Source organism: Emys orbicularis, chromosome 25, assembly GCF_028017835.1.
Source record: "Emys orbicularis isolate rEmyOrb1 chromosome 25, rEmyOrb1.hap1, whole genome shotgun sequence".
NCBI classification, from domain to species: domain Eukaryota; kingdom Metazoa; phylum Chordata; order Testudines; family Emydidae; genus Emys; species Emys orbicularis.
Window position 1 is genome coordinate 7855735 of NC_088707.1, and position 18258 is coordinate 7873992.

Here is an 18258-nt window from a genome sequence, read left to right on the forward strand (position 1 = left end):
GTGCATCTGAACCTCAAGCCTCTATGCACAGCCCTACAGCAAAATCTTTCTTCCCCCCACCCCCCACTTTTTAGATCCAATTACAAAGCTAATTGGCTTAGCGTAACTACTGCTTAGACAAGAGTCTCTCCTCTCCGGCAAAGCTCTGTCACTCACACACACAGCCCCCAGCCAGCTGCTCCAGTCCCGTCCGGACTCCTTCACTACCCACACAGGGATGGGGGCCCCATCCTGCCCTTCCACAACCCCCGGGGAGCCAAAGTCTCGCGATGGCCCCTGCCCAAAAGAGCTTCTGCTCTGATGGATGCACACAGAGCGGACGGGATGCCCTGGGGCTCCCAGGGGGAACCAACCCTACCTCAGCCGCTCCGGTGCCGATCTGGTGAAGCCAGCGGAGCCGCAGTGGTGTCAAACCAGAGCACGGTCCTCCTGGCATAATTCACAGCATCACACGGCCATCGCCAGACGAAAGTCGTGCCCTCTCCCAGGTCCCCAGATGCCAAGGCTCACACGATCTGGTGTTTTTCCTTAAAAGCCCCAGCTCCCGGAGTCTCAAGAGTCTCATGGAATCACGGCTTTCCTTTTAAAAATAAATACGTTTCTAGCTCTCGTGAGTGTGGGAAAAGGCTGGACAATAAAACACTCCGGAAGGCTCCAAACCCAGGAAGCTGATAGAGAAAAAGAACCAAACGTTTTTTCATTTTTAGAAAGAAAAAAAAATCTGGTTTTGAAGCCAATCGTGATTTGTATGGAGCCTGACTCTGAAGTTTTGAAGCCTGGGGTAGATGCCGCTGAGTTTGCCCCCTTTTCCTACCTAGGGCCTTGTTCCCCATGGCCTTCCTCCAGGTATGGGCAGCATCGTCCCACTGAAGCCAACACCGACCCAACTGGGGTAAGACCTTGGCTACACACAGATGTAGCATCTCAACCAGCCAGTGCACGCTAACCCTATGGCAGTCAGTTTTAAACCAATATAAGCACCTCCCCCCAGGGGTCAGCATCAGAGACCCCAGGTCCCCAGAGAATTCCTACCAGCTGGTGGTTTGAGCTGCCCCAATCCCAATTCCTCCCATCTCTGTGTTTACCCTCTGCTCCCTTTCTGCTTCCTTCGGCGACTCCTACATGGCCTTTTTAGCTCTCCCGCCTTCTAGCCCCTGTGGGTTTCCTCCCGTTCTCACCTCGTGGTGTCATTGAGGTGTGCAGGGCAGTGGGGAATCAGACCCCGGGGGCAGCTCAGGCTGGTGGATTTTGGACGGGACCGGTACCGCACAGAGCCAGACACAGCTGCAAAGCCGACCCCCGGGCCCGGTTCGCCACAGGCACTTGGTGACCCAGCGGCCGTTTCCCGTTGCCCCTCAACAGCGACAGGGATTAGCCGGCCTCAGAACACCGCCTGGGCTGTGCGACGGGCCCCGCTGCACGAACCCTCCGCACTCCTAAGGCCGCGTGCCGAGAAAGTCGGGCCCGGCGAATGGGGGATTCTGTTCAACAAGCCAACGTGGTTCGGGCTGCTCGGCGAAAGAAACGGGGATGCCTAACTCGAGCGAACTAACTCCAGTCACAAAGCTAGTGAAGACAAGGCAGTGGGTGGTTTGCACACGGTCAGCAGGTCGAGTCCCCCCCCCCCCCCCCCCCCCGCGTCCCTCCTCTCCGTAGCCTTGAAATTGACCCGTTAACTGGTGTGACACCACACTGCCTTGTCTTCACCTGAGTTCCGAACACACCCGCAGAAGCGGATTTAAATCACCAGGTGGAACGCCTCAATGTAAAGAACTGATTTTAAATCAGCACTAAAATACAACCAGAGCTGTCCGGGGGGGGAGGGGATCGCGAGCTGATTTCAGGAGGTCCGCAGGGCCCCGCGGCTGAAACTCCGAGCCCTGGCGCCATCCTCCCCCCTTGGAACTAAAGCCCCAAGCCCTGGCACTGGCCCCCCCCCACCCCCACAGGGCTAAAGCCCTGAGACCCCGCCACACCACAGCTGAAGCCCAGCACCCCAAATGGGGGGGGGGCACGGAAGAGGGGCTCCAGGAAATAATCGATGAGAATTTAAGCCTTGATTTTAATCAACTTTTCCATTTGTACTTCAGTTATTTGCTAAAGAAAGATGCCGTCTCAGTGATTGTAATAACCATTAAAACATGCGGATTTACAACCACAGCCTTTGCACTAGTTGTGGGACATCTTTTCACAGGCCAGGCGGGTCCCCTGTAACTCCAGACCCATTTCTTTAAGCAATTATATTGCTTCACATTTTCAGATTCGAATGAATTGTACATGTTTTGTATGGTTGACCATGGTGAGATATTGCTTATTTACTAGGTGATTAACTTTGTGCTCATGATTGGTGTCACAGGGCATCAGGATGGTAACTGGAATTTAGTTACCCTTACAAAAGTGTGTGTGTGTGTGTGTGTGTGTGTGTAAGGAGTTTAGGCCTTATCTTTTGTATTACATTCAGATTTCATTTTAAACAAGAAAAAATATAATTTAAATAAACAAAAAAAAAATCTGATTTAAATTTTAAAAAAACCCTCAATCTTTCTCCCCCTGGAGCACACTGTTACTAGCGAAGACAAAGTCTGAGACACCGAGGGCCTGATTCTCACCCACAGGTCCGACTGACACCAGCAAGAGTTGCGGAGGGATCTCACGTCGGGTTTCTAATGGAGCCACCACTCTTGAGAGATGTTGGCCGGTCCCTTCACACTGCAACCAGGATTCACGCTGGAAAGGGAGGTCAACCCTGAGCTCAGAGCGTGACCGTCGCAGTGTAGACACACTTCCGATGGCTCGATCTAGGTCGTACCTCTGCTTGCAGTGCAAACATCCTTGCTCCAGTCGTTAAGGTGCTTGCGTGGGACCCTGGAGACGCAGGTTCAGTTCCCCACTCCCGCTGCAAGTCACGCAGCGTATGCGCCGGAGTCTGTGGAGCCGGTCTCGGAGACTCGCTGCTGCTCGCTGTGTAGACGGACCTTAGTCTCTCTGGCCAGAGGGCCCCATGTGGAATGGGGAGAGACTAGCCCGCCCTGCCGGCAGGGCTGCTGGGAGGATTATAGGTTGTTGGGTGCTGCAGTGCGATGCTCACTGGAGTCTGGGCCGGTTTCATGTCACCCACTAGGACGGTTTCTGGAGACAGGCTCAAGCAGTTGCAATCTAGGCTCCGATCCTAAGGTCAAGGATCAGGCCCAGCGCGGTGGTTTTTGCCCGTCCCTAGCTGCCCCCGTGGTTATTTGTAATGGTTTTCTAGAATTTAAAGGCGGTCTCCCACGTGCTTTTCTTTTTCTCTTTCCCGGTGGCTCTCGCATCTTTTCCCGAAACGCAAACCCGCCTCTTCGATCCAATGTGGGTCACTCAACCTAGGAGCTCAAAGCAGTGCAGTGTCTCCCCCTGCTGGGGAACAAGAGATACTCCAGTCCAAGGAGATTCTTAATACTAAGCGGCATGCCCAGATTGGAACCTGAAATCCACAAGGCACCTATAACCCAGGCAGTGCGAATATCCCCGGCTCTGTTCAGACCTGGGAAAGCCAGCAAGGGGGTGCTCCCAAGTTACAGCAGCCAGGGAAGCTTGTAAGTCTATTGGCCTTTCTGCTGAGATCAAGATGCCAACACCTCTCCGCTGACGGGCTTCACAGCCTAGCCAGGCCTGATTCAAACAGGAAACCCACAGGAGAGATGCTCTACCGCCCAAAGCGTGCTGGAAGGAAAATCTTGTGGCTAAAACCCTGCACTGGGACTCAGGAGCTGTAGGGTCTATTTCCTGCTCTGCCACTGACTTGCAACAGGTCACTTACATCTAGCTGTGACTTTATTGACCCGTCTCTAAAATGGGAATACAATAGTCACCGACTGCACAAGGGGTTTAATCCAAGCACTATGAAAAAGCACATCACGAAAATAAGTTACGGTCCCTACCCCCGAGACATCCCCATTCCCTTCCTTGCATAATACCCAGCACTTACATGTGCACTTCCTACATCCCAAGCACCCTACAAACGCCAATGGTTTCCCACATTGTGAGGGAAGGACTAAGCGTTAGTCCAGAGGGGTAAACTGAGGCAGGGTGCATGGAAGTGACTTGCCCCAACATCACACTATGCCCGTGGCAGGGCTGGAGTTGGAACCAAATAGTTCTCGGCTTCTGGCGCCACGTTCAGACCACGCCTCCCTCCACAGCAGAAAGACGTGACGTAGAGAACTAGATTTCCTTCCACCCTTATCCAGCGTACACAGGGACCAGTTTGAACATCCAGCTTTCACCTCACTGCCCAACTGCCCCTAGACTTCCCAGGGGAGCGCCGGTAAGGCAAGAATTCACTGCTCAGCAGAGACATGCCAGGCAGCACCTTCCCATTAAACAAGGGTTTTTCCAAAGCCCAAAGCTGAATCCCTCACCCACATCCCCTATCCTGACAGGCCAGCAGCAAACCAGCCACCGTCTTCCCCAAGGGCCTGATCCAAACTCCACCCAAGTCAATGGGAGCCTTTCCTCTGACTTCCAATTGTCTTTGGATCCGGTCTCGGAGGCGGGGGAGAAGGTAACGTGCCCAGCTCAGAAGCACAATGGGGCCTCAGTCTTGGCTAGGATTTCTAGGTGCTTCCATAATAACAGTGATAGAGCCAATCTCCTATTAACAGGAACCACTCCAGAAGGAACACACAAGCCTAATCTCCGATCACATGAGCTGCTTATTTAAGCAGATTTCAGTATTAAATAGCCAAAGATTAAATGCCAAAAAAATATAAAGAGTTCCCGCATGACTTACTCTCTGACCAGATGAGTCACGGGAACAGTGAGGAAGACGAGTGGTTAGAGCCAGAGACTGAGGCGGGTCAGAAGTTGTGTGTTCTGCTCTGCATCCAAATCATTACGGCGTGACCTCAGCCAAGTGATTGCGCTTCTCTGCCTCAGTTTCCCCATTCGCAAACCGAGAATAATCCTGATTAACATACCTCCCAGGGTTGATACAAGCCTTTAATTAAATGTCAGTAAAGCACCTTCAAATCCTGGGATGGACGATGCTTTAATGAAAAGCCGGCATTTTATAATCATGAATTTGTCTTGGATTTAGCAGGGCGCGTTCAGGCTGAGATTTTACAAGTTCACGGAGCCAGGAAACAAAGTCATGTGGCTCCCAGCAGTCGTAACTTCACTGAGCGTGTGCGTTTTAAGGGTTTTCTATTGCTAATTATAAAGAGGAACTTCTCTGCCATGATCTATGAGCATTGCAGGAGGATTGGGGTTGCTGTGGGAAACAGAACTTGGCTCTCAGTGTTGTTTGTAAAACCTCAGCCACATGGACAGGGCGCTCGGGGTCTCGTTTCCTTGTTCTTATTATTTTTTTTTAATAAAGGCAAACAAGGATTTGCCCAGTAGGCCAAGGAGCCCAGGGTCTCCCCTCTGCCTCATTCTTTTCTATCAATAGTTACATACATCTATTGGATCAGACACTCAGACCAAACATTCAGAAACGGGGGCCGACACTTGGGCCTCTAGTTAGAGCTCCCCAATGGGAGCAGCTGGCTGCTTAGCATTTTTTAACCTTACAGATGGGGAAACTGAGGCACGACTTGCACTCAAGGTCATACAGCGACTCAGTGGCAGAGACAGGATTAGAACTCAGGACAGAGCACTGGACTGGGACTCTGGGGACCTGGTTATCTAATCCCAGCAGTGCTACTGGGTGACTTGGGCAAGTCACTTCCCTGCTCTGTGCCTCAGTTTCCCCATCTGTAAAATGGGGATAGCGATACTGAGCTGCTTTGTAATGCACTTTGAGATCTATGGAGGAAAAGGGCATATAACAGCCAGGTATTTGTAGAACCCCATGCTCAAAGCACTAGACAAAGCCTTTCCTGCATTGTTTCTTAATTTTTTTTTTTAATTAGTGAAAAAATGACAGGAAGATCAAAACTGCAACTTTCCAGGTGCAAAGCAACTCTCTGAAAATATCCAGGACCTGATTCTCCATGGCTCTGAACCTGCACGTGGTCGTTTACACCAGCGCAAAGCGGGTGTGAAATGCAACCAAATCCCAACGGCAGCGGTTTGCATCCATTCCCTACTGGTGCTATCGAGGTGCAGGGCCCTGGAGAATCAGGCCCTAAGTGCAGTGGGGGACCCTGGATGGTTTAGGGAACAGCTACATCCAGAGATCAGCAACAGGAGATCCCAGCCCACCAGGCTCCCAGAAATCGAGGAGGTCGGAGAGCTTGGGTGACGCAGCACAAGGCGGGAACAAGCCGCATTTCCCTTTCTGGCTTAATTCATTTCTTACGACTAGCCGCAGGGCTCTTCGATGACGCTCAGGGAAGGGAGTCCAGAGCCAGGAAGGGGAAGGGAAAGCAATGTGAACTCCGCCTAGGGAGGGGGGGATGGAGAAGATGCAGTGGCAATTCCATGACACTTCCTTAATGCAGGCAGCCCAACTATTCCCAGCCCGACCACTGGAGAAGAGCCGGAAGGGAGCCGAGCAGCAGTGTTTATATAACCTACTCTGCTTTTGAAAGGGAGGAGGGGGCTGGGGACACTTGGTATCATCCGGATTTCTCACCCCCCAGGATGGTAAGAATCCATGGACCCTGTGAATTCCGAAAGCTGACAGGCTCCCCCGCCCCCCCGACTCTAAAAACACCAGGCCCATCAAGTGTCACCTTGCCTGGCCTGCTGAGGCTAGGTTTCCAGCTGCAACTGCTGATGTGTTGACTCTGAACCCTAATGATGGCCGACAATGTCAGTTTCACTGGTATGTTTGTTTGTACTATGGAAGCCCTATTGGTCAAGGTGCTGTACAGAGAGTCTCTACCCCAAGGAGCTTCCAATCTAAGTAGACAAAGGAAGGATTTTTCTCATTTTATACTTGGGGCACTGAGGCACAGAAAGGGCCAGCGACTTGCCCACGGTCACCCAAAAAGTCTGTGGCAGAGCTGAGATTGAACCCAGATCTCTTGAGTTCTAGGTCAGAGCTCCAATTACAAGCCCACCCACTGCTCATTTGCACCAGCTATCACGGTGGAGCTTGAAGCTGGGGGAGACACTTGACAGGAATTCCATCCCTCCCCCCACCCCAGCAACCCTTCCAGCTGTGACGATGGTTTAGACCAGGGGTACGCAAACATCTGGGGGTACTCAGAGGTCTTCCGGGGGGGAAAATCAGCTCACCTAGATATTTGCCTAGTTTTACAACAGGCGACATAAAAAAGCACTAGCGAAGCCAGTACAAACTACAATTTCATACAGACACTGACTTGTTTATACTGCTCTATAGACTAGCCACTGAAATGTAAGTACAAGATTTATATTCCAATCGATTGATTGTATAATTATAGGGTAAAAGTGAGAAAGTCAGCAACTGTTCAGTAACAGCCGGCGGCGGTGACACTTGCGTATTTTTCGGTCTGATTTTGCAAGCAAGTCGTTTTTAAGTGAGGTGAAACTCGGGGGTACGCAGGACCAATCAGACTCCTGAAAGGGGTCCAGTCGTCTGGGAAGGTTGAGAGCCACAGGTTTACCCGGTAAACGACTGGTGAGCGATTGTCCCTTTTGCCTCTTCCCAGGGCCAAAGCATCATCCCCCAGGGACACGTGAACTTTCCCCAGTCACAGGCGGTTAGCTTTAAAGCCGAATTAGGACCACTTAAATGCCAACTTGGTTAGCAATTGCACTGCCGTCTGCAGAACGTAATGCCCAACGCCTCCCTCTAAGCACCTGGCTTCAGAGTTTGAAGGTTCCATACAGAACAGTTAAACAGCCAGTGCTCTTCCGGGTACTGATACCCACTGCCTTAGTCCGACAGGAAGAAAAAAAGTTCCAGCAGGGCTGATTTCTCCGATGAAATAAACTTACTTCGGCAGCAGCAGCAGCCGGGGGAATTGGGTTTTCACAAGCTAATAAGTGCAGGTCAGCACCTCTGTATTTCACTAAGAGAGCACTCCCTCAGGAGGACCAGACAGAAGGGAAAACTAAAGGATCAAATGATTAGTGCGGGACGAGGAGCCCTGACCGAGATCAGGGCACCATTGTGCCTGGCGCTGGATGAACACATAGTAAGAGCCAGTCCTGGACCCAAAGAGTTTATAAGCTAGAGACAAGCCAGACAAAGCGGTGGGGGAGGGAGCGAGTGGTATTATTAGTGCCTGGCAGCCTAAAGTCTTGATCCTCGACTGAGATGCCCAGGCACGATTGCGCCTTGGTTCCCCATCTGTAAAATGGGTCTGGCACTCATCCCCAAGGTCACACAGAGTCTGGAGCCGAGGCAGGAATTTTCTCCAGCCATCCTGAGTCCCAGCTCAGTGCCTCAGCCACAGGGTCATCCTTGGTCAGTTTCCCATCCAGCGGGGGAAGCCCACAGGATCCTACCGAACGTTTTCTCGGAGATGGAGCCCTGGCGCCGGGGCAGCCTGCCCGGTGGGCTGCTCGGTCGGCCCTGCTCCTGTCTCCCACGCTGCGTGTACAGCACCTGGCACGCCAGGGCCCTCAGCTGAGTTGGATGGGGCCCTACTCAGAAATGCCAGCAAGGGGCAAGCAAAGGCTCCTCACCCCAAGCAAGCCGCTCCCCGTCCCACGCCCTCCACCAGCCCCCACAGCTTGGTTACAGCACAATGCAACAGCCCGGGGGGGGGGGGGGGCGGGAAGTGGGGGGGCTGAACACAAAAAAGGATCGTCCCACCCTGGCCTGAGCATTTCCAGACACATCAATTAGGCCTGCAGGGATCACAAATTCAACGGCAACACACACAGCAGCGGCTTTCCAGGCACGTCTTCCAGAACCGCCGAGAGGCCTGCTCCCAGCCGGGGCTCCAGTGCCCACAAATGTGCTGTTGCCAAGGAGACCGCTCGGCTGCCATCTCGCTCCTCGCAACCTTTGTTTACAGCTTGCTTTTGCTTTCTCTTTTTTTGTAAAAAGGACATTCAATTACTTCGAACGAGCCTCTTTAGCCAGCTAAACTGCCTGGCTCTGTCACCACAATCCAGGCCTGGGAGCTGCGTTCCAAGGTCCTGCGGTGCCCCCCCCCCCACACACACACCATTATCTGTGTTGCACTCGAGCCAAAGGGGAATCTTCACGAGCACTCTGCTGTATAGGTCTTCTGACACACAGTCAAGCACTCCCAATTCCACCCAGTAGAGGGTAGGGGGGACACACACACTGCAGCAAGCAACCCAAAATGTTACAATACAAGGTACACCAGGCACAGAGATCAAAGAACCTCAAAACCCCAACAGATTCCCCAACATATCTGCCCACATCTCTCAGAACCACGGAGCTAACAGATCAACAGGGGGTGTAACTTCACCCGGGCACCCCCCGGGCAGAGGAGACACGTGCTGTGCCATTCTCAGCCTGCACGGACAATGCAACCCCCCAGGACCAAACGTGAAGAGGTTTATTAAATATATACTGGGCCGTACTGGGCACTCAGCATCTCTGAGCACATATGTTCTGGGGAACAATCGAGCGCTGGCAGGAGCAGGGACCAGAGGACCGAATGGGTCTTTCCCACTGAGGATACTCCCCCGATCCCCAGCAGGGACAACTGATGTGTCCCTTGGTACCTCGCCGGGACGGAGATGCCCTGGCCCCGGAAGCCTGTACGCCCACGGCAGGATTTCCCCAACCCGAGCCTCTGACACCACACTGGCCTCCCTGCTCTTCCACAGAAAGTCAGCACAACACGTGACTTTGCCGGCCAACGAGGACAGGAGACACGTGGCCTCGCGGTGAAAGCACAGGACGCCTGGGTTCTCTTCCCAGCTCGAACACTGGCTGGCAAGTCACTACCCGTCCCCGCGTCTCCGTTTCTTCAGGGGTAAAACAGGGAGAATACTCCAGGCCTGAACCAACGCCAGCCTGCCCGGCACCATGGGTCAGCCCCCAGTTAGCACTATACCAAGCCCCAGGTCGACCTGTAACTTCCCAGCAGCAGAGGGGAGACCCTGGGCTGGAAAGTGCCCGCAGCAGAGACGCAACATCCCTTTACACTGCATGCGACAGACATGAGATGAACAGAGCTCCCGGTTCCCCCCGGCCCGGCTGGGCTACGGGGGCGGACAAAGGCCTGCTCTTTTGGGAACTGGAAACCACCAGTTCAGAGCTCTGGGGTGGAATGTACGGAGAGCAGGATCTCAAACACACACCCCCTGAAGTGACAGGAGATTGCTGCCTTTCTGCTCCTTAACAACTTTGCCACCCGAACAGGAAACCCCCGTCACATCAGCTCTCCAACTTGGCTTCTGCTGCTGGCAAATCTGCCACTCCATTAGGCCTGTTCCCCCAAATCTAAGGCTCCCTCGCTGCAGTGCTGGGCCTGTTCCCATGGAAGCGGACATCTGGTGGGGGGGGGGGGGGGCAGCTCCCCATCCGTATAGGTTAGAACCGGTCTGTGGGCTGCCCGACGACCGAGAGTCTGGCTCCCCACCTCCTTCTGCCAAGCCACTAACATAACCAATGCGAGCAGAGCAAGGCACGTTAGGTGACATCTTTTATTGGCCCAGCTTCCGTCGGTGAGAGAGACCAGCTTTCGAGTTATACAGCGCTCGTCTTACCTCACCCACCTCGTCCCTCTAATAGCCTGGGTCCAACCCAGCTACCACACTGCAAACAACGACGCCAGAGCAAACAGGGACTCGCCCCAGTCGACAGCATTTCCCCTTTCATCCGGGCCTAGGCCAAAGAACTTCGTTTGCCCCAACAGGCTCATTCACACACAAGTAGGGGGCTGCAGATCCCGGCACCTGCGTCTCTGGAGCACCCGCTGAAATGCAGCCACTTCTGGGGTGGATGGCAGCAGCCACCTCACACACACTCCCTCCCCCCCCCCACTCAGAGCGAAGACTTGGAGAATTTAAGAGAAAGCCGCCTGGAAGCCAGTCTATAGCAGAGCCGTTCCTGCTAGGCGATGACCCATTGGTTCCAAGTAGCTGGAAACCGCATACTCAAAGCACGCCCCTCTAGGCCGCCTCCTGCCTCCCCCAGCTTAGAGCCACGAGCCGCAGGTACGAACCACAACCCTGTCCCCGCCCAGGGCAGGGAGCCGACCGAGCTCCCCGCTCACCTGACTCGTTCTGGGAGTTCATGTTGTCCGGTAGGCAGGCGGCGTCCTGGCCAGAGACCGGTCGGCGAAGGGTCTTTGGGAAGCAAGCGGCTTGGCGGGCGTCTGACAGCGTTCCCAGGAGGCGTGGCTGGTTGCAGCTCTATCGCCAGCCCAGGGTCTCAGGCATCCCTCGTGGCCAGCCTGTCGGAGGAGCCCTGCTGGAGAGCAACAACAGTCAGAGGCTTTGGGTCCCTCCCAATTCCAGGGCTACGAGGCAGGACACCCTAGTTTTCCCCTCCCTCCTGCAGAAGAAGGGGCAGGGTGATGGGCCACCTCCTTCTGCGGATTAGGCTTCTCCCCAGAACTGGCTAGACTGAGCCGGACCCCCAGGATCTGCCACTGGAGGAGCCCTGGGCACGTGGGAGGGAGATTTATATATCTACAGGCCCATGCGCCCGGCGGGCTCGATTCTCCCCTTGCGCTAGTGGAGGGCCGGAGTCAGCGATGCTGTGAGTCGGAGGAGAACGGGGCCCTGTACAGCATGCGTGGCTTTGCTGCCCTCGAGCACAGCTTCCTGTCTGCCTAGCTGGAGAGAGCCAAGCAGGTGCGAACTAAGCTACTGACCCAGCTGACCAGGAACAAGCAGGTGCCTTCCACAAAGCAAGCCCTCGCCACCGCAGACAACCTGGGGGTCACTCAGCACTCGACCACGAGAGCTGGGATCCTCCTCTTCCAAATGCAAAGGAAGCAGCGCCAACAGCTATCAGCAGTATAGGACTTCTGACACACAGATGAGCAGTTCCGATTCCCTCCAGTAAGGGGCAGCAGTGACATTCTAGTCCAGTGGTATTTCTATGACCCACCAAGACCAGGGCCCCGCTGTGCCAGGTGCTGGGCAGACACGGCAAAAGACGACCCCTGGCCCAGAGGATTTACAGTCCAAATAGACAAGACAGAAACCATGATGATCCCATTTTACAGACGGGGAACAGAAGCACAGAGAGATGAATGACTTGCGAAGCGAACCCAGGCCTCCTGAGTCCTAGCACTTTAACCACAAAACCATCCTTCCACTGACCAGCTGGGTGACCTTGGGCAAGTTGGTGCCCCTCTGTGCCTCAGTTTCCCCATCTGAGGGGTAGTGATACTGACCTCCTTTGTAAAGTGCTTTGAGGTCGACAGATGCAAAGCGCTCGAGATTTACAAATGATGATTATCCGGCACCCAGAGCAACAATGGAAAGTCATTTTTTAACTCTGAACGTTTCTCTATGACAAATCCATCCACACCGCTCCAGGATCAAGCCCTGCTCCCCATCCAAGCCTCCCTTGATTTCAACAGCAGCAGGATCTCACCCCTTCTCCCTGTAGCGCCAGGCCAGACGCTCCCCTGAAGGCAGAGCACACACACAGCGATGCAGGGCTTTACTGATACCCAAACACATCTTGCATCTTCTGAGCTAATCCTCTGCTAACGGGATTGCCACCAGAGACGGAGGAGACCGAGCTAGCCAGGCAGCCCGGCCGCGAGTCTCCCATTCGGACAGGGGAAGGTCCGTTGACAAACGGACCGAGATTCCAGGGAAAAACGATTTCCCGATGCACTCACTGCACTGCTGCAGCATCACGGTCCGCAGCTCGCGACAGTCGGCCCAGATGCCAGCCAGAGAGGGCCCTGCCAGCGCAAGCCAGCCATTTCAGGGGATAGCCGAGGAAGCAGGCAGCATCGTCTAGTGGGTAGAGCGCCAAAGATCTGGGTTCTAGTCCCGACTCTGCCACCTGCAGCCTACAATTGGCTTCCCCATTCAGGGCCTCTGGCTCCCTTGCCCAGTTGGATGGGCCAAATGTCTCTCTCGGACGCGGTTCATGCAGCCCCCAGTGCCAGGGGGCCTTCAGGTACTACTGGCATAAGAGTGAAGACTCCAGATGTAGATTCTGGATGGGCCCCCCAAGGAGCCCTGGTTTCCCCAGCTGGGATTAAACAGGTCCCTGCTGCCCTGGGAGCTCCCCTCCTTGCTAAGGCAGGGAAATGGGTTCCCCAGCATGGGGAGGGGTGGCGGGTTAGGGGTTAGCTTGCAGCCCTGTGCAGACAGATGGGCCGAACCTGTAGCAGGCACCCGGGCGATGGCTCTGCACCAGCCCCGCTGCATGTCTTGCCTCCAGGGGCAATTTGTGGGGGGGAGGAGGGGGGTGATTGGTGAAGGGAAAGATCCATCCCCATGTCCCCTGGGGGCTTGAGTTAGTCTCACCCGCTCCCCCCAGCCCGTCCATGGCTCCACAGCACCAGATCGGTGCCTTGCTGCGGGAAGCCCACGCCCCGGGTTTAGTGGCTGGAAGAGAGGACAGCACGGAGCCGAGCCGGCCTGCAAAGGCGTGGGGATCGGGAGGGGGGGGATGAAGGAGCAGGACCCGCAGGGCACATCCTGAAGGCAGTGCCCCACAGCCCGCACGTCTGCACCTTCCCAGCTGTGACTCTGCCCTTGCCAAAGGGGTCCAGCCCCCCGACCTCTGTCAGGGGAGGGGGTCACGTCGGGGCAGAGGGAGCATCTCTGCCTGGAGAGGCCGTGTGCAAAGGCGGTGCTGGCCCCACAAAGGCAGGGAGAGCCCCCCGGCCAGCAGAGCAGAGACAAGGCGGCTGGGGAGCTGACGGGGTGGCCGTCGGAGAGCGAGGAAGGCTGACCTAGAAATCTCACTCAGCAGGGCCTGCTGCACTGCGATGGGCATCTGCAGCAAAGGAGAGCTGGGTCAGAGGGGAGCCGCGGCACAAGGCAACGGGGTGGGGTGGGGAGTCCCCCCAAGGGGGTGTAGGAACCAGGAGGAGGGGCAATAAGAGAAGGTCCCAATCTGCACATCACCCAGGGCCTGGGCGGGCAGGGTTCCCACGCTGAAGCCAACAGAGCTTTGCACCCTGCAGGATCGGGCCAGTGGAGAGGCAGCGTTCTCTCTCTCTCTCCCAGGGCAGGAGGAGGATCAGCTCAGGCCAGGCTCCCGGATCTCGCCCTCCGAATCAGAGACGCCAATAACTCCAGGAAGCTGCTCACGGGGGCTGGGAGGCCTCACTGGAAATCCCCAACAAGTTCAGCCCCGCTAGCCACGCCCTAGGGGATTGCAAGGATCCTACCCCTCTCCCCAAAATGCCACACTTCCACCTCCGAGCCCCTCAAACGATGGGACAGGAAACCCAGACAGCGGCTCTTGCTCAGAGGGCCAAGCGGGGGAGGGAAAGAGACAGACTGGGGCTCGCTTTCACCGGGTTTGAGCCACTGCCTACGTGAGGGAGATCACCGCACAAACCCACCCCCAAAATCAGCACCGGGGGCTGCTCCGGAGGGGGCCGGGGCTGAGCGGCAGAGGGAGAGACGGGGGGGAGCTGGCATTGGAATAGCAGTGGGTGCTGTGGGTCAGGATAGTGGGGCGTCGTGAAGACTGTGGGTAGGTGCCCAGGGTTGGATGAGGAGGGAGGGGCGGCAGGTGGGCAAGGCCTGGGGCTAGGGGATGGGGAATTTGCACAGGATTACACCTGCCTCTCACCCAGGCAGGGCTGTCATGCTGGTTTCCATGGGCCAGGGAGTCTCAACCTCTTCCTCCTTTGCTAGGTGACTGTACTAGGGAGATGGCGGTGGGAAGGCGTTTGGATCCTTTGGAGGAGCGAAGAACCCCTCCGCCCCAATGCTGTCCTCGCCTGCATCCCAGGCTCGCCACCCTACAAATCAGCCAGCCAGATGGGGCCGCGCGGCTGGCCGCTCTTTTCATTAGGGGTTTGTGCTGAAAGCCCATCTGAAGAAACGCAGCCTCCCCACCACCGCCCTGCCTGCCAGTAAGAACGGCGAGTATCCCGTCCCAGCAGCCAATCCACCTCACGCTGGGATGCTGCCAGATCTCACAAGCTAAGGGGGCTTGGCCTGGTGGTAAGAACTTGGATGGGAGACCTCCAAGGTGCAGGTGGGCAGTTCGGTAGTGAATCAGCCAGTACTGATCCCCCTCAAGATTATCCTGGTCATTTGGGAGTGCCATCTGTTTAGACAGATGTGGCCCTGACTCCCTGTGATCCTCAGGCACTTTTTACTAGAGCTTGGTGGTCCCCTCTGGCTTACCTTGAATTCTTTCCTTGCACTTTCCATTGGACAGAGCAAGCTTCTCTGCTCTCCAATCTACGCTGTTGCTGTGTGCTGTTAAACAACTGCTGCAATTCCACCCCAGAGGTGGCTGCATGTCAGTGTTGGGTGAAGTGAGCCACAAGGAACACTTACCTTGCACTTTCTATCAGAGGCCCTCAAAGCACTTCACCGGCATTCATGCACAAAATAACCTTACATCCCCCCTCTGAAGCACACGCTTATTTCTCCCCATTATACAGAAAGGCAAAGTGACTTGCCCAAGGTCATACAACAAATCAGTGGCAGAGCTGGAAGTCCCAATGCCTACGGTTGCTACATGCTCTCCCCTCTAGAGAACACCCTGCTGTATATAATCCCTGACCTACTCCGCAGCGGGGTTGTCAGGCTTAATCAAATTACCGTATGTCTGTGAAGTGCTTTGAGATCCTCAGATGACGAGCGCTAGAGGAGAGCAAATGGTTACCTGTTATTAACGCTACTGGACCAGATCCTCCAGCTGGTGTAGATGGGTGCAGCTGCCACAATCCCTAACTCTGCACAGGAGACACCAGAGTTTGCCCTGCAGTTTGGGTAGCCACATGCCCCAGCGCTGAGTGAGTGCAGATCACGACCACTTGGATTTGGTGCAAATGCTCGTGGGGCAGGGCGGTGGAGGGCATCGCTCCCGGCACGCGTCTCTCACCTGGACAGATTGATTGCAAAGAGCGGAAGGAGCTGGACTAGCAGGGCTGGCTTGTAGGCTTGAGGACATCAGCAGCAGAGACCTGTCTGACAACCAAAGCCTATTTCAAGACTTCCCAAGCGTGATGCAGAGAAGGTGTCTGACCAACCGCAAGCCACAGGGGAGGGTTCTCACTTAGGGAGAGTTGAGGAAAGCTCTCTGGATTAAAGCATCTTCCAAGCTACTATGAAGCCCTAGAAAACTCTGCAGCTCAGATAGAAAGTGCTTTAAACTCTACACAGCCAGCCGTGTGCCAGACACCGCTAGCAGCCGGCCTGGGCACAGAGCTGTAAGCAAAAAGCTCCTCAGCTAGCGTGAATCGCTGTGGCACTGTTGAAGTCACTGCTGTGATGCCAATTTACACCCCTGAGAATCTGTCCCAAAGTTTGCAGCATCTGTCTTAGCCGGCTACAGCCTGAACAATGCAGAGGAACTGAGTGTCCTTGTCTGCTCCATCTGGGGTTCAAATACCCCCGGGCAGAATTTGTGAGAGGCAGGGTTTGCCCCAGTAACCTTGGTCAAATTCTCTTCCTGCCCACTGCCGGAGTAGCATGCTCTGAATTGGCTGCTGCCCTCTGCCCAGAGGGGGCTGCATTTCACAGCTGCTCTGTGGGGTGACGGGTGCCATAGAGAGGCTAAGGCTCATCACAGGGGGAATTCAGCAAGGCTGCTCCCTTTCACCTTCTGCGGCTGGGTATCAGCTGTTAACAGGCGGACAAGGGGAACGGCTCTCTAGACAGGCAGTGCCCGCCCACCCACACTGGAGTTGGGCAGTCAGCGGCTGCTCGCTCTCAAGAGCGGATCCAGATTAAAAAAACAGATCTCCCCCCCCCCCCCCACCACAGCTAATAACTGCCAGTGTCATGAAGCGGCTGCCGGCCCGTGGGCACAAGCATTTAGGAAGGCAGAAGGCTCAGGGATTAGAGCCCTGGCTCCTGGGATCTCTTCCTGCTCCTGCTGTGAACGCATTTTGTGATTTGGGGCAAGCAGCTTCACTTCTCTGGGCTTCGTTTTCCCCACACACGGAACGGGGCTGACGTTAGCCGGCCTCAGAGGGAGCAGCCAGGCTCCGTTCATGGAGGGAAGCTGCATAAGCTAGAGGGGGCAAAGCATCTTCATCTGGTACCACCCCAGCCTGCTCGGAGCATGCGGCAGAGACAACAGCCAGGCCCTTGGGAAATGCTCCGATAGCTCCTAGTGCCAGGAATTTACCATTTACAGGGCCCCTGGCTAACCAGGGGGGAGAGCAGATAGAGCGGGGAAAACGGGGTGGGGAGTCACCTTCCCACTAAGGTTTCGTCTACATGGCATTGGAAACTCTGGTCTGTGGGACCCGGGCTCCTGGACTCGGCGCTCCCAAGCCTGCACTTGCTTTACAGCTACCGGATCCAGGTGCTAACACGTCCACACTGCACCGCGCAGACCTGCTGACTCGGGTCTGCGGCTCGACCTCCGCCCGCACTGCAGACTGACAGGGCTTGGACCCAAGTCACACTAGGTCTCCCGCGCTGGGACCCAGGTCCTGAGCGCTCTCTGAGCCGAGTCAGACGGAGGTGGAGGACAGAGGACCCAGAGGAGATCACGCCTCAGGGCAGGGCGTGACTGTCCATCCCTTGTGTTCTCTGCAGACACATGCTCGCTCCTGTAATGACTCCGCAACAGGCAGGTTGGCCCAGGTCTCCCCTTTCCAGTCCCATAGCTGTAATCTACCCTAGTGACCCTGGGGAGGGGGAGGGGGAGATGGTGCGAACACACAGATAAAGCCACCGGCTCTGCACTGTCACCAAGGGGCTGAAAGTGACTAATCAGTACGCGCAGCCAGGCACGGCCACACTTCAGCGACACAGGGCCGGACCTAATGGCTCCGAGGCTGCCCGATACCCATGAGCCTACGGGCACTGAGCAGCCAGGAACATACATGTTGGACTGTGCTGCACAGCGGCAGTGCAGTCTAGTGGGTAGGGCACTTGCCCGTGACTCAGGAAACCTGGATTCTACTCCTGGGTGACCTTGGACAAGTCACGGCACCGCCGTGCCTCAGTATCCCCCCTCCCACCTTTTGTCTCGCAAGTCATTTGTGGCAGAAACTACCTCCCACTAGGTGTAGGAACAGCGTCCAGCACAGGAAGGCCCCGATCCTGGAGGCAGCCTCTAGGTGCTACAGTATCACGAACAATGACCATTGTCTCCGTCCGATGGCAACGACACACCGCCTGCCTCATCTTCGAACCACCGAGTAAACATGGGCTCATTAAGTCCCACCTGCTCCCGGGAGAGAGGCAGGACGGCCATCCTCATCTTACGCACGGGGGAAGCCGAGATGCAGAACGAGGTTAAACGAAGGCCCTGATTTCACTAGAAATAAGTCAGGCAGCTCCAAACCT

At 55.5% G+C, this 18258-nt stretch overlaps 1 long non-coding RNA gene across 1 annotated transcript; it reads right to left on the minus strand.

Moving 5' to 3' along the window:
- Nucleotides 1–11061: 11061 nt before the first annotated feature.
- Nucleotides 11062–15920, minus strand: LOC135894630 (uncharacterized). The gene is made up of 3 exons (XR_010562380.1): nt 15836–15920; nt 15553–15594; nt 11062–11251 (listed from the first exon to the last, which is right to left on the minus strand). It is a non-coding gene; the product is annotated as an uncharacterized LOC135894630 (long non-coding RNA).
- Between the last annotated feature and the right edge of the window lie 2338 nt (nt 15921–18258).